This window comes from Terrapene carolina, unplaced genomic scaffold (assembly GCF_002925995.2).
Source record: "Terrapene carolina triunguis isolate 2854851 unplaced genomic scaffold, T_m_triunguis-2.0 Scaffold35022, whole genome shotgun sequence".
Taxonomy (NCBI): domain Eukaryota; kingdom Metazoa; phylum Chordata; order Testudines; family Emydidae; genus Terrapene; species Terrapene triunguis.
The window spans coordinates 9,517,748-9,532,386 of record NW_020699373.1 but is presented as its reverse complement, the minus strand read 5'-3'; the positions used below and the strand labels follow the sequence as shown (position 1 = coordinate 9,532,386).

Below are 14,639 nucleotides of genomic sequence, written 5' to 3'. Positions count from 1 at the left end.
CAGGTTTTTCTCTGTAGTTCAAGCAAATGGATAGCATCTCAGATGTGTTCTAGGTGCAGGAATGATTTTCCATTTTAAAAGGGAGACAGAAGTCAGGAGAATATACAAGTCCTTTTAGAAAGCATTCAGTCTAGGAACTCAGCCTTTCCCCAGCGCTGCTAGAGAGCTATTAGTTGTAGTGATACAAAGATGCAGCAGGTGGCATCAGAGGAAGTGCAGATAATTACAGTGGAGTGAACCCTACTTCCTTGAGCCAGAAGAGTGGTAAAGCAGAACAGAGGGGTCTAACTTCGGTGTTCAAAGAAACTGCATCCGGTAACTGTTGCACAGGTTAGTAACGGGTGATAGGAATGAACAGTAGTAACTGGGACTGAGTTGATGATAATTAAAAGGCATCATTATCTAGGCTCTTACACATTTGCAAAGTCAATCCAATTCTGTGTCTTATCTCAAACCAATTCTGAAAGAGAAACTGCTGCTCAGAGTAGGCCAAAGTTTAGGTTTTGTAATAAACAGCATTTTCCAGAAATCTAAGAGTAATAGAAATGTTTCCTTAAATTATAAATTGAAGTGAAAACGTATTTTAGATAGTCCCATGCAGTGTTAGTAAGCCAAACACTGCAATGCCAGACTAGTGCAGGAGAACCAGAGAGTGAAACGGACTATAAAAAAGGGAAGCTAAGTATATTTTCATTGTCTAGACCAGGAGTCGGCAACCTTTCAGAAGTGGTGTGCCGAGTCTTCATTTGTTCACTCTAATTTAAGGTTTCGCGTGCCAGTAATACATTTTAACGTTTTTAGAAGGTCTCTTTCTATAAGTCTATAATATATAACTAAACTATTGTATGTAAAGTAAATAAGGTTTTTAAAATGATTAAGAAACTTCATTTAAAATTAAATGAAAATGCAGAGCCCCCTGGAACGGTGGCCAGGACCTGGGCAGTGTGAGTGCCACTGAAAATCAGCTCGCGTGCCGTCTTCGGATCGCGTGCCATACGTTGCCTACCCCTGGTCTAGACTGAGTTTAGGGCAGGAAGGAAACATGAGCGGTGAGAAACGTTGTAAGAGCCAAATTCTGACCTTAATTTCACTAGTGTCAATATATTAAAGTTAATGGAATTATTCTGGGTTTATACGGGTGCAAAGAAAGAAGTATATGGCCTCGAAGTTTTAAAAAATTATTTGTTTCATTAATGTAAGAGTTTATTAGTATCACACAGATTATGAAAGTTGTGGTTTGTTTGTTTTTTGTTTGTTTGTTTTAAATTAGGCTTTAACTTGAGAATGTTTCTTGAATCTGGCAGGTAAATTTTTTGAAAAATCAATCTGTTACTCCAGTCCAGAACTTCTGAGTGAGACCTGTAGTAACAATCAGTGTAGACATTCCCACCCAGGTTCTGAGACCTGGCGAGGAGGGTGGGTCTCTGGGCCTGGGCTCCCAGCTAGAGCAGGAATGTCTACACTGCTATTTTCAGCTTCTATAGTGCAAGTCCTGCGAGCCCAAGTCAGTTGACCCGGGCTCTGAGACTCGCTGCCACGGGGCGGAGGGGTGTTCAGTGGAGACGTACCCTCCTAAGGTAAGATTTTTCACAAGCACTCAGCACAGTGGGTGCTGCCTATGAAAATATGGCCTTTTATTTTGGTGCCTGAATGGGAGTTGAACTCTTGAAAACCTGGCCTTAAATTAAGTGGATTGGAAGTGGGGAAATGCCAGTAAAGAAACCTGGTGGAAAGTTTTTCAGGCTTCCTACAGACTGGGATAAACAAGCAAGTAAAATTTATTTTAAAATTTTGAAAAATGCTTTGATATCAGCCTCTTAAGAATCGGTATTTGTATAAAGCTACTTCAGAGATGGTGGGCAAGATAGAGCCACAGCTTCCTAACAATCTGGGTTAACAAGGTAAAAGTCGGATTCTGCTTTATGTAAATCAGTGGGAGTTTTGCTAATGACCTTAGTGGAAGCAAAATCTGACATAGTTATCGGGATCATAGTTAATGTTCTGAAATCTGTTGTATTCTTTCTTCATAATTTTATATATGCTGAACCTTTGTGCTGAAATTTTTATTTACTGTGTAGCAACACTAGGAATGCATGATAGTCTGTCCCACTGTTCTCAACCTTTTCCATAGTGGGGACCTCATTCTTCACACCAGGACAGATATGGGGGCCTTTGTCTGTCTAGCTTGGATCCCCCTTCTACTTAATAATATGGGTAGGGTCAGGGCCGACGGGGGGGGGGGGAGGGGAGGGAGCCGGTACAAATTACTAGGGCCCGGCAGTCCGGAAGGGGGCCCAGGGCCCAGCTTCCCCGCCCTCTCGTTGACCCTGTTTAGTCAGTCTGCCCTTGCTGGGGGGCCTGAAAATTTTTTTTCTCCGGGGCCCGAACCCACTCTCGGAGGCCCTGGGTAGGGTAGTTGCAACTGCCTGCCACCTGTTGGTGACAGTGCTGGGAGTTGCAACCCTGAGGTGGAGAACCTATCTTCTATCCAGCCCCTGGAGAGACGTACTCTGAGCAAGCCAGTGCTGGTCAGTGACCTATTTAGCAACGGCAGAGCTGCATTCAGCCAGGAAAATCCTTATGCATTCTCTGTGCTCAGACACGCAGTTCAGATCTTTGTCATTTGAAAGCCAGTGACCCCAGAGCTGCCAGTATTGAGTGCTCATTTCCTCACAAAAAATAGCCAAGAGGCATGCATTAAAAAAATCCAGAACTTTTACAGCCTCATCAAGTCTTCTTTTCAGCTCCACTGGAATCCTGTGAGCTGCTAAAGCTTCCCAGGGAGTTGAACAATGTGCCCAAATGGCTTGGGGTGCAATAGATTGGATTCTGTTCACTGTCTTTTTCTGTGGTAGCTTGGGCACCATCAGTGCAAATACTAACACAGCAATGCCAATCCACTGGCTGCAAGCAGGGCCGGTGCAAGGAAGTTTCGCGCCCTAGGCGAAACTTCCACCTTGCCGCCCCCCCCCCCAGCCCTGCGGCAGCTCCCCGCTTCCCCCTCCGCCCTGAGACGCCCCATCCCACGGCAGTTCCCCCGCTCTGCCCTGAGGCGCCCCCCCCCCGCGGCAGCTCCCCACCCCAGCTCACCTCTGCTCCGCCTCCTCCCCGAGCACACCACCCCTGCTCTAATTCTCCTCCCCTCCCAGGCTTGCGGCGCCAAACAGCTGATTGGCGCTGCAAGCCTGGGAGGCGGGAGAAGTGGAGCGGCGACCGCGCGCTCGGGGAGGGGGCGTAGGAATGCTGTAAAAAAAAATTGGGGGCACCGCTTTTTGGTGCCCCCAAATCTTGGCGCCCTAGGCAACTGCCTAGTTTGCCTAAGTGGTAGCACCAGCCCTGGCTGCAAGAATTGATTGGTGGAAAGCTTCAAAGATTTCCCACCTCCGCCCTGTAGCGCGCCCTGAGTGGACAGCAATACAGGGAGTCCTCATGTATGGATCCTTCCTACCTGTATTGAACTCATGTGGGGCAGAAGACACATCTCTAGTTTCACCCGGTTGTGTTGAGAAATTGTGGCTCTCCTGAACAGGTACTGCTGACCACTGGAAGCCATATTGTGAATTCATCAGCTGACTATGTCATGGGAGAGAGGAACTGCTTGGCTTGACTGGCAGATCCCAACATAACATTAACAACAGCTAAGAGAGACGATGTAATTGTTGTTTCCACAATTATACAAGACTTGGAAGCTTTTAGTATTCACTGCGAACCCAAGTCTGATGCATGCAGGTTTTCATGCCATTTAATAAAACAGGCTTCCTGCCACCCATGCATTGTTGCTCAAGGAATATAATGGGTTTCTTTAATAAATGTAAGGGACTGTTGGACTGGGTTTTTTTTGGTTGGCTAGCTCCCAGTAACAAAAGAAAGGGGAAGGGTCGATGGGAAATCAGGACCCTGAGACTGAGAGTCCCCAGGGGCAATGGGGAGAGGCCAATGCTCCAGGTCAGCCTGATTGGCAGGGCGGGCAGGCTAATGAGGGAGTCAGGAGGCCAGGGAGGGCCCGTCCTCCCTGTGAGCTGGAATTGCCTGCCTGGGTCAGATAGAGTGGGGCCGAGCTAAGGAGAGAGTAGGGGCCCGAGCTGAGCTGGGGAGCAGAGTCGTGCCAACCAGAGAGAACCAGAGAAGGAGCCCAGGGAGCAGATCTGTGCTGGGAGCAAAGCCGTAGCAACAAAAGCCAGAGAAGCAGCCCAGAGAGCAGGTCAGGGCTGGGAGCAGAGCTGCAACAATCAGAGTCAGAGGGGCCAGAAAAGCAGCCCAGGAGGCTGGAGGCAGAGCAGCAGCAGTGCTGAGGCAGAGTGGAGCTGGACCAGTCCAGAGCCGGATGCGGTGAGCAGCTGGGGAGAGTGAGAGGGACTCTGGGCAGCAGGCCCAGTGCAGGGACACGCCCCCCAGCCAAGACGACTTGCAAGCCAGACTTGGAGGGGGATCGTAATCCCGACAAGGTGGGGGTGACGCTGGGAAGAAGGGTCCTGCCACCCTAGAGATCAGGGCGTGTGGCCACCGCCAGAGCAAGTGTCCGACCCGCAGCATCCCTGCAGCACAGCCAGGGCATGAGAAGGGGCCTGGAACTTGTGAGGAACAGACTGTGAACTGCCCTTACAGTACAGAGATACTGGTTGTGATGTCCCTGTGCCACAGAGCGGGATGACGTGTTTTTCTTTAACCGTTCTCATTTTTTTCCTTATTTTTTAAAAAATTGATTGCTGTTTAATAAACTGTATTTGCTTTGAACTGTATGAAATGATCAGTGGGTCAGGGAAGCATCCAGTGCAGAGAGAGCACCCCGGAGTGGGGACACCCTAGTCCCTGTCCTACATGACCGCAGCAAGGTTGGGGGTCAAGCCCCCCAGGAATCCTAGGCCCAGCCTTGTCGGGGTTATGAGGATTCTGCCACAAGGAGAGTGGAAGGGGAGCCCTGGAGGTCAGGCAGGCATCTGGGTAAAAGAAGTGGGAGCGAGGACTCAGATCCTTTCGCTAGCTCATTTCACCAGGGTAGTGTATAAGCCAGGAAAGTTCCCCACAATAGCGGGCCTATTCCCCTGCTTACATAAAGATGATCGCTTCCTCTCCACATGCCTCAGGGTTCCCTCCTTTTGATGGTCATAAGTAAGGCTCCGTGTTAGTCACGGAAAGTCACGGATTCCGTGATTTTCTGTGACCGCCGTGACTTCTGCAGTGGCTGGTGTGCCTGGCCTGGGGGCCGCCTGAGCAGTTTGGGCGTCCCCCGGGCCCGGTGTACTGGCTGCTGCTGGGGCAGTCTCAGGCCACCACCTCCCAGCAGCAGGAGTTTGAGAGTGGGGGGGGGGAGGGGCTCAGGACTGGGGATTGGGGTGTGGGTTGGTGCTCCCCTGGGGGGGCTTCCCTCCCTTAGCCAATGGGAGCTGCAGAACCAGGACTTGGAGTGGAGCGGAGGCAGCACGTGGAGCTCAGGAGGCGCCAGGGAGGGAACCTGCCCCAGCCCGGCCAACCCTCCACCCATGGCACCCCCCAGGCCGCGCTCCCCCTGAGCACCTGCGGTGCCCCCCCCCCCGCCGCGCCTCCCCCCCCCCCCCACCCCCCCTGAACCCCCCGGGGCCTCCCCCCAAGTCCCCCCCCCCCCCCAAGTTTTAGTCAGGGGTACATAGTAAAAGTCATGGACAGGTCATTAATTTTTATTTACTGCCCGTGACCTGTCCGTGACTTTTACTAAAAATACCTGTGACTAAAACGTAGCCTTAGTCATAAGGAAACCTCAGAATCCTTTGCCAGCTGCTGTGAAAACTCCTTTGAAATATCACAGTAGCTGAGAAGCAAAGCATGCTTGGGTCTGGGTCCCCAAGTGAGAAAAGTCAGCCTGCAAGAGGCAGATCCATAAAGGAGGGGGAAAGGGTAAGAAAGGGAGGCAGGGCCAGATTAAGATATTCTGAGGCCCTAAACTATGTCAAGTGTAAGAGGCCCCGTACCATTAAAAAAATCAATTTATTATTTTCACAGAAAGGACAGTGAATATATAAACACGAAAGCTTTATATTTGCATATATAGAAAGGTGAAGTTTTAAAAATAGAAAAATAATTTTCATTTGCAGCAGCCCTCTCGGTAATGATGACTTCATGACAAATTCTTTGAACTAGTTGCGTATGTATGTAACCCTTCTGCCCATCAGAGTTGGCAGCAACAAGGACCGGGTTCAGTATCTAGGGGTTCCGTTTCAATAACAATGCAAAACCGACTCGAGCCCCCACCCAGTGACCTGGGACAATTACATACCACCTCCCTGGGCGCCTCTAAGAGGCAATACTTCCCCTCTCGCAAGCCCAGAGTCTGAGCGTAGCAAAAGCCTTTTAATAAAGGAGGGAAATAATGCGGCATTATGCTGGGGAAACCACCACAAACAGGATTCATAACACAAACCATGAGCAACAGAAGACCCATCCCCAAGTAGATTGGGCCGTGTCCCTTCCCTTTGGTTTTTGAGTCCAGCAACCCAACAGTCACCCCACCCACAGTTTCTGCCCTTGGTCAGTGCAGCCCCAGAGTGGTTCTTGAGACCAGCAACCCAAAAGTCACCCCACTCACAGTTTCTGTCCTTGGTCAGTGCAGCCCCAGAGTTCAGAAGTTCATCTGCAGAGTTTACCTACCAGCCTGGGTGGAGGTATGGTGTCACCTTACATGCTCCACTGCTTGGGTTGACAACCAATTACCATGCCTTTCCATGGGGTTCTGCGCCCGCCCACCAGCCAACCAGGTACAGATACCTATCCCCAACCTCTCTCAATTCACTGGGCTTTGGAACCCATGTCCCTTGCTTAGCGAGTGCTGCTTAGTTGAGGGCGAGTCCCTCAGTCATAAAATGCCAAGTACAGTTCTACTGTCCTTGCTTCACATCACCAGGATAACAACACTTTATTACTCCTGCCCCAATAACAAAGAGACTGGGGATCCCACAGCAGCTAAAGTGACCATTTGGGCAAGCAGTCCCATCATGCTAGGCAGGGTGGGTGTGCCCATGCAAACGAGATCAGCCCCTGAAGTCCTTTTCCACAGCTCACCACCAGATGTCAGGGGAGAGCTCATTCTGACTCTGTTTACATCCTCCCTCCAGCCGAGAATTTGTCGTCCCGACAAATCACACTCATTATACCAACTCATTGGTTCCCTCCAAAGGGCCTCAGGAAGCCCACTATGGCTTCAACAAGCCTGTGTGCTAAACTTATTGGTTCCTCACTAGTCACCCCTGGTGCATCATAAGTTAACCATTTTACGGGTCTTATTATGCTGTCCCGTCTATTGAGAATCTCCGTTGCAGGGGTAAGGGAGACATCTTCTTGAGCGACGGATGGAGAGGTTTCTGTTGAGGGTCCCTTGGCTACTGGCATAGGCCCCTGCACCTCTGGTTCTAACAGTGGAAGGCCCAAGGTGCCCAGGGCACCCTCACCTGTATGTCTCCACTGTCCAATAACCTGAGTGTGTCATCACGGGGGGGGGGGTCCCATCGGCGGCACAGGGGTGCCAGTAATGGGCCTAAATACTTCCACCATGGGGTTTAGGGCTGAGGAGGGGGAGCTCTCTCTTGGTTCAGCTGTTCGAGACCGAAATCTTGTCTCCATTCCAGGATACAGAGCCAGCCCCCAATACCCTCTCCTGCACCCCAAGCCCCTACCCCAGCCCTGAGCCCCCTCCCAGAGCCAGCACCCCTCACCCCCTCCTGCGCTCCAAGCCCAGGCCCCAGCCCTGAGCCCCATTCCAGAGCCAGCCCCCCATGCCCCGTCCTGCACCCTAAGCAATATTACCAATAACGGTAATATTACCATATCAACCAACAAAGAACTCAGAGGGTTCAACCATCTGTTTCGGGTTGATGTGCCTCTCACATTGAAGGTTTTTTTGCCAAAGTGGTCCCCTCTTCAAAAATAGTGAAGAGCACTGCCCTAAGCTGTAGTTTAGTTAGCTTATCCCTTCATCCGGCACTGAAGGGAGGGTGGTCCCAACTGCCCTGCTGCCTGGAACAGGGCAGGGGCACATAAACTGTAATCCAATTCCTTTCCCTTTGAGGGGAGAGCTGGAGAGTAAGGCATCTGCAAACAGATCCCATTAGGACAGGGAGAAGAAGCAAAATGCCAGGCTCCTGGCTGCAACCAATTGGAGAATTCTGTGGCTTGTTGGAAAAATGACACATTCCATGCCACAGAATTAGAGTCCACTGGGCTTTGGCTGGAACTAATGGAGCAGTCATACCTCTTACAGCTATTGTTTCTGGCTGTCTGTGGATTTTAGCCAGGGCATCATTCCCATTCTAAAGCAGTTGACTCTTGGCTTATGGTTTTGAAGTTTTCTCCATGACCCAAAGGGCTAGAAACGTAATTTAAAAAAAATAGATCTGGTAAAGCCCCCTGAAACCTATTGGTGACCCTTGGAGGTCATGACCCTCAGATTGAAAACTACTGGTCTATCCTGTCAATCACCAATCTCCTGAAATAGTCTGGGCTATAAGATACCCATAGTCTTACAATTTAGTTTTGTATATGTCCAGACATTATAGATTTTAATGGGCTTCTTAGTACTGTAGAGTTGCTCACCTTTCCAAAATTCATGGGAGGTTCTCAGTTTTCTCAGGGTCTCACTGGCCTTGTCCTCCATACTGTGAGTCTACACTGTAGGGCAGGTAGACTATTGAATTTTGACCTTGCAACATCATGATGTTAGGTTGTAGTGCAGCACTGACACATGATGACTTCGCATTTCTGTACTGTGATATCCTGTCAGCTTATGATAACAGTGCTGAAGGAACTGAGAATGCAGTATCATTGTCCTATAATGCATTGTCATGACAGTTTAGCAATTCCAATTTCATGATGCAGTGTCAGGAATTTGTCCTGCAAATAATTTCATTATTAATACTTGGCACTTATATCGCACATTTTCCCCCATGGATCTGAAAGTGCTTTATGAAGGTAGGAAAACATTATTATCCCCATATTACCAATGGGGGATATGACATGCAGATAGGCTTCAGTGGGACCTGTGGTTGCTCAAAATATCAATCCTTAAGTGACATAACCAAGATCACTTATCAAATCATTGACAGAGCCAGGAGTAGATCCCATAATGTCTGATATTGTCCAGTCCCCTGATGTCACCTCCAGACTATAACCTGTACAGTCTAGTATTTATAAAGTCCTTCAGGTTCTTTCATTGACGGGTGCTTCAAAAATGTTAAGTATTGTTGGTATTATTTTTAGAGTGTCAAACAACTGCGTAGACCTGGTAAGGAAGAGAGGTAATAGGGTAAGATATTGTTTCTCTGAATAATTTTTCTAGTTTTTTAACTCTGGGCATCTGCCCACAACACAAAACCACCACTAAATTATTGCACAGTGAATATATTGTGCTCAGGAATAAACATTTTCATTTCAGTCATGCACATCTGAAAGCTTCTAAGCCGTTTCAGAGAGAATATGAACAAAACAGACCTTGGTCTAACACACACAGCAGTACGGCCAAATGAACTGAGATTGGCAGCAAAACCAAACTAGAGTCTGACTCAAAATTTACAATAAATAAAGAATTCAGGGAGAAACAATATTAACTGACAAAGGAATTAAACAAAGCTGCACTCTGACATGAAACCTTAAATCAGCTCAGCTATGTTAAGGCAGAATAACTTCCCAAATGCCTGGAATGTGGGACAGTCAAATGTGCTGATCTGTTGATACAATTGACATAAAAGCAAACTTGGTCACTTAAAACTTTGCTTTACAGTGTGATTTAGATGCAATCAGGATACACGTTGCTTTTGGGTATGTGTTGGAGATGGAAGCAAAAACCTTATGGAGTGTTGGAATATGTTATCAATAGCACTGCAGGCAAATATGTAGGTGGAAAGGAATGTACAAGTCTTTCCGCTTCTTATTTCCGTTCTTGTAAGATTTTTGGTGGATGGGGTATGTCCAGCCTTAATAGCCATTAAACGTAATGTTGCTAATTGTATATCTGTTGTGCAATCTTACAGAAATATCTATAGAGCTATTCAGTAGAGAATTCTAATTATTATATATGTTTAAAGAGAGCTCCTTTAGTTTAACAATAAAGCAGTATAAGGCAGCATGTCATACTCCGTGTTCTGTGAACCTCAGGCAAAACCAAGGGCTTCAAATGCATCTGTGAATTGCAGACATGGAGTGCAGTGATTGAGTGGTTTTATTCCCAGTCTAAAGTGGACATAATAATCTGGACACAGAGTTACAGACACTCTTAAGGAATCAGCTCATAGGTGAGCTGAAGTGTTTTTAAAAGAAATTGACACAGCAAATGATCTCTAGGATTGTGAGCTATATTAAACATATGATTTGTATGAAGTCAGGACAAAGTTTGGCCAATGATGTTTTTTCATGCTGACTGGATTTTAAAAAATCACCAAGTGAAATGAGTCTTGTTTCCTTAGGTTCTACTTGTACAATAACTCTTTAAGACATATTAGTGCAGCTGTGAGGGCTGACATTTTGTATTTACAGATCAGGTGTATATCAGAGTGGGAGAGTCAGTTCCTGCTCTTTTATTTGTGTTCAGAGTGCCCATTGCCACAGATAACAATACCATCTGGCTTTTCCTCTAATCCTGATCATGCAATAATTGATTATGGGGAGCTGTTTTTAAGGTGGCTCTGTTAATAACCTTAAATGCATAGGGGCTGTATGGGAAAGACAGAACCTGAAGTGAAAGGTGTAATGTTCTTGCTGGGATTTAGGGTGTCTAAAGCAGGTACAGACAAACAGTGAATGGGAATTCATGGTGTCATATAGGTTTATCCCCTTGTCATGGACTCACAGATCGTGCCCACTCTTGGCCCCGTGCGGTCCGTGGGGAGGTGCCCCTTTCAGTGCAACAGCCCTTCTCGGGGGTCCACTCTCTCTCAGGGTCATGCCTCACCACCTCCTGGAGCCACGCACCTCTCTGAGCCTTAGCATGTCTGTCTCTCGCCGTGGGCCCCCTCAGGGAGTCCACTCTCTCTGGACCCCCCGGGCCTCCACCCCCGAAGGGGTTGATGCAACCCTGTTCTCTAGACCGGAGTGACACTCAGCCAGAGTAAAACAGGAGGGTTTATTGAGAGTTGAACACAGCACAGGAAACTCTCAGGGCCTCAGGCCTGGCCTCCCTCAGCCCAGCACATCCCAGTCTCTCTGCATTCAGGTGGGGTCTGCCTGCTCTCCCTCTCCAGCCCAGAGCTCCCCTGCTTCCCAGCTCGGCATCTGAGATCCCTGACCCCAAGCCCTGCCTCTATCCATTGTCTTCTCTCCAGGTAAACAGGGTCGTAAACTGGGGCCTCCTCTCCTCGCTTCTGTCCTCTGGCGGGAACCGGCTGGCTAGGTCACTGGGTCCTCACTCTGTAGCCCATTGTTCTCCCACTGGCCAGAACCAGCTGCAACTCCTGAGCTGGGTCTCCGGGTCGGGGTCTCAGGTCACCGGTCGCTGCGGTATCCATCCTCCAGGCCATTGGCTGGGGTCCCAAGTTCCCTCTCCGGTCCTCTGTAACAACAAACTCCCTCTCCCCTCACCTTGTTAAACCGGTAACACCCAGGAAAACTGAGTCCCACCCCCTCCGCATGCAAACCATTGAAACCCCACCGAAAACAAGAAAAAACAAGAAAATCCCCCACTTGGTCACACCTCTTTACTGCATGTAAGGAGCTTGCTTCTAATCTTTGACACAGTGGGTGGATGAGTATTGCTGGTTATTTGTGAAATCAGTTAATGCACTTGTGCAACCTGCATGGGTGCTGAACGTCTGGGATTGTGGTGGGGTTCTTTTTTTTTTTTTTTTTAAAGTGGGCCAAAGTAATGTACACCTTGTGTATGTTCTCCATTGGCCTACCACAAACCCCACACTTGTGCCTTTTAGTATCTGAAATCGGTGCAAAGTGTTTAACTGCAAAGTCACCATTCCCTAAGACTCTGTCTTGGCTTGTTTGTAGGTAGGCCTGGTGCTTTGTGCTGATTCTTTCACCTTGTTAAATCCTGGATAGACTTTAAGCTTGGTGGGTGTGGTTATTGTGACAGGGAAGAGTGATTGGGCCCTTCAGTAAAGCCCAAGATAATGAAGTCTGTTCGGAGGCCCTCTCACGCCACACAATTCACTACAATGCGGTGAATTGCCAAAGCTTATTAATATTTAACAACTTGTTGACTGCTAAAGGAGAGTGGCAGTACTAGGTGGATAATCTGAGACTATTGTTAGAAATAACGAGTCTATATAGGTATATATGGTCAAAATTTCCAAAGAGCCTAAATGACTTTATAAGCCTAAGCCCCATTTTCAAAAGGAATAAACCCTCAAATTCTCAGTTATTTAGGTACCTAACTTCCATGAAATCAATGGGAGTTAGGCACTAATACCTTTGAGGATCCAAGCCTCAAGAACCTAAGTCTCATTGAAATTTACTTAGCTCCATTTTGGTGCTTTAGAAAACTTTACTCATGGGCCCCAGGAAACAAAAATGTGTTTAAAGATAAATAGGGTTGTTTTTTTCTTATGATGGTCTTTAAAGTAAATTATGACCGAAAGATATAGGTTAAAAATAAAATTTGTGAAAACAGAACTGAGTTCTAAAACAGAAAAGTTGCTGAAATTGCTTTGTCTGCAAAAAAAGAGTAAGAACATAGGCCTGCTTTGAGAATAACAAGGAGAAAGTGGTAGTAGTGGTGTGTGTCATATGTTTGGACCCATTTTTGTTTTGCTAATGGTTGGATGCATTGAGTGACTGGTTTTAGTTCTTTTTTTTTTTTTTTTTTTTGAGGTTAATTTTTAATGATTGGATTTTTGTATTGGACTTTCCATAAAAGCTAGTGAGATGATATCTCCAGTGGACTCTTGCCAGCTGCCCCAAAAGCAGGGTCTCTTGTCTGAATGGCAATATATTTTTTGGAGGACTCCAGGATCAGCAGTCAGAGTGACCTGCTAATGTTTCGTGTATTTAAAGTTGCTTAGTCATGGGGCGACCCTTTTATGAGTTAATGTTTGCTGAATTGGAACTTTTTCTACAAATGAACTAACTGACACTCGATTGGACTAAGTCAAATCACTTATGAACCTGATTTGCTAATGGTTTGAAGATAGGCACTGTAGGGCGGAGCGAGGGAAATTCATATCCATTGTGGATAAAAGCAGAGATCTTTGCCGTTGGCTACCCACTTGAGGAAAGACTGAGGTTCCAGAATCTGTAAGACGGATCACCTTGCAGAGAAGAAACCTCGATATCCTGAGGTTGGCTATTCCAGTCTCTGCCTGGGCTTCTGCTCTGATCCGCTGAGCCTGTTGACAAAAAGCAGCCAGCAGAAAACCACCTGGTTCCTTACCAGCAGGAGCTGAAGAGAGGCAAATCTTTATTATAAGTATCCACTTTTCTCCTTTTCTTTTGTCGAGGGGAGGGTCCATCCAATTTGTTGAAGGGTATGAAAGAGGCTGTGCATGTGTGTATAAACACCTGTCAGATTCACCTGGGAAAGTTCCCTAGGATTGTCTTATGGAAAACACTGATTAAAGGGTGTTCTCAGTTTAATGTGCTGTACTTCTAAACTTGAGAAACTCTAATGTCATGGTTTGAAACATTTGGTTATTAAAATCTGTGTTTATCAGGTGTATCAATCTGTTTTGTACCACCTATTGGCAGACGTGTGGGGAAGGGTTAGCCACGGTATCAGGGTTAAAATGTAGAGGCTTTATTTGCCTTTGCAGCTGTGATTTGAACTTTGGCTAAAACTGGTAACAATTGGTTTTCAGTGCTGAGTCCATTTAACCAGGCTGAATTTGTAGATTTAACTGGTATAAGGAAAAGCCTTTAATTGAGGATTTATAGCCAGTCAGGCTGCCACTTTTTTAGATTTCTTTTAGACTATAGGGATGAGATTCTGTGCTGTGTCTTTAAGAACTGTGGCACAGAATTCACAGCCCAGTGGAGTGGGGGCTGAGATGACTTTAAGCCGCCTTTATGCCCTCCTGTTCCTGGGCTGTTCTAGGACTAGAATCAGGGCCGGCTTTAGGAAGTGTGGGGCCCAATTCGAACAGTTTCGGCGGGGCCCCGGCAGGGATGACTTTAAAAAAAACCTTTAATTTCTTCCATGTATTATTTACTTTCCATGACTATATAAATAATAACAAAATTATATATTACATACATTGCATCATATATTATAAATATCAAGTTCATTAAGAGGAACTATATTGTACACCTCACCTATATGTTTTTAAAACTTTATCTTTCTTGCTTTTTGTTTGACAAAATCTTTCAGTGTATTGCCTAACTCTAAGCTCTTCATTACTTCGCATTCAATTGACATGATTGCCAAATTGTTTAATCGGTCTGCCTGCATTGTAGCTTCTCAAAGTTAAAATTGATAAAAACATATCTGCGTTCAACAATGGCACAAGAGACTTCTTGGACTTGTCACAATGTCAATAGAGCATGAAATAGCTGGAAAACTGGATCTAAAAGAACTAGTGACTGAATTTTCAAAACTTAAAGCAAGGAAAGATATGTTTTAAGAGCACAGAGTGTTTTTTTATTCGGAGTGTTTTGTAAATGCAGGTTAACTCTCCTGCCAGAAACCCCCATGCCCGCCCCTAGAACCCCTGCTGGCTCACTGCTCACCTCTTTGCCCACCC

At 46.7% G+C, this 14,639-nt stretch overlaps 1 protein-coding gene across 2 annotated transcripts in view; it reads left to right on the top strand.

The window, feature by feature from the left end:
* The first annotated feature begins 247 nt into the window (after positions 1-247).
* LOC113405320 (prostaglandin reductase 1-like) overlaps positions 248-14,639 on the top strand; it is a 41,347-nt gene continuing 26,955 nt past the window's right edge. Inside the window, exon 1 of one of the 2 annotated variants that reach the window (XM_026646421.2) lies at positions 248-330. The gene's annotated coding sequence lies outside the window, so the exon portion shown is untranslated. Of the gene's footprint in view, positions 331-12,350; positions 13,366-14,639 lie in introns of those variants that run through there. The other variant, XM_026646422.2, reaches the window with a different exon arrangement.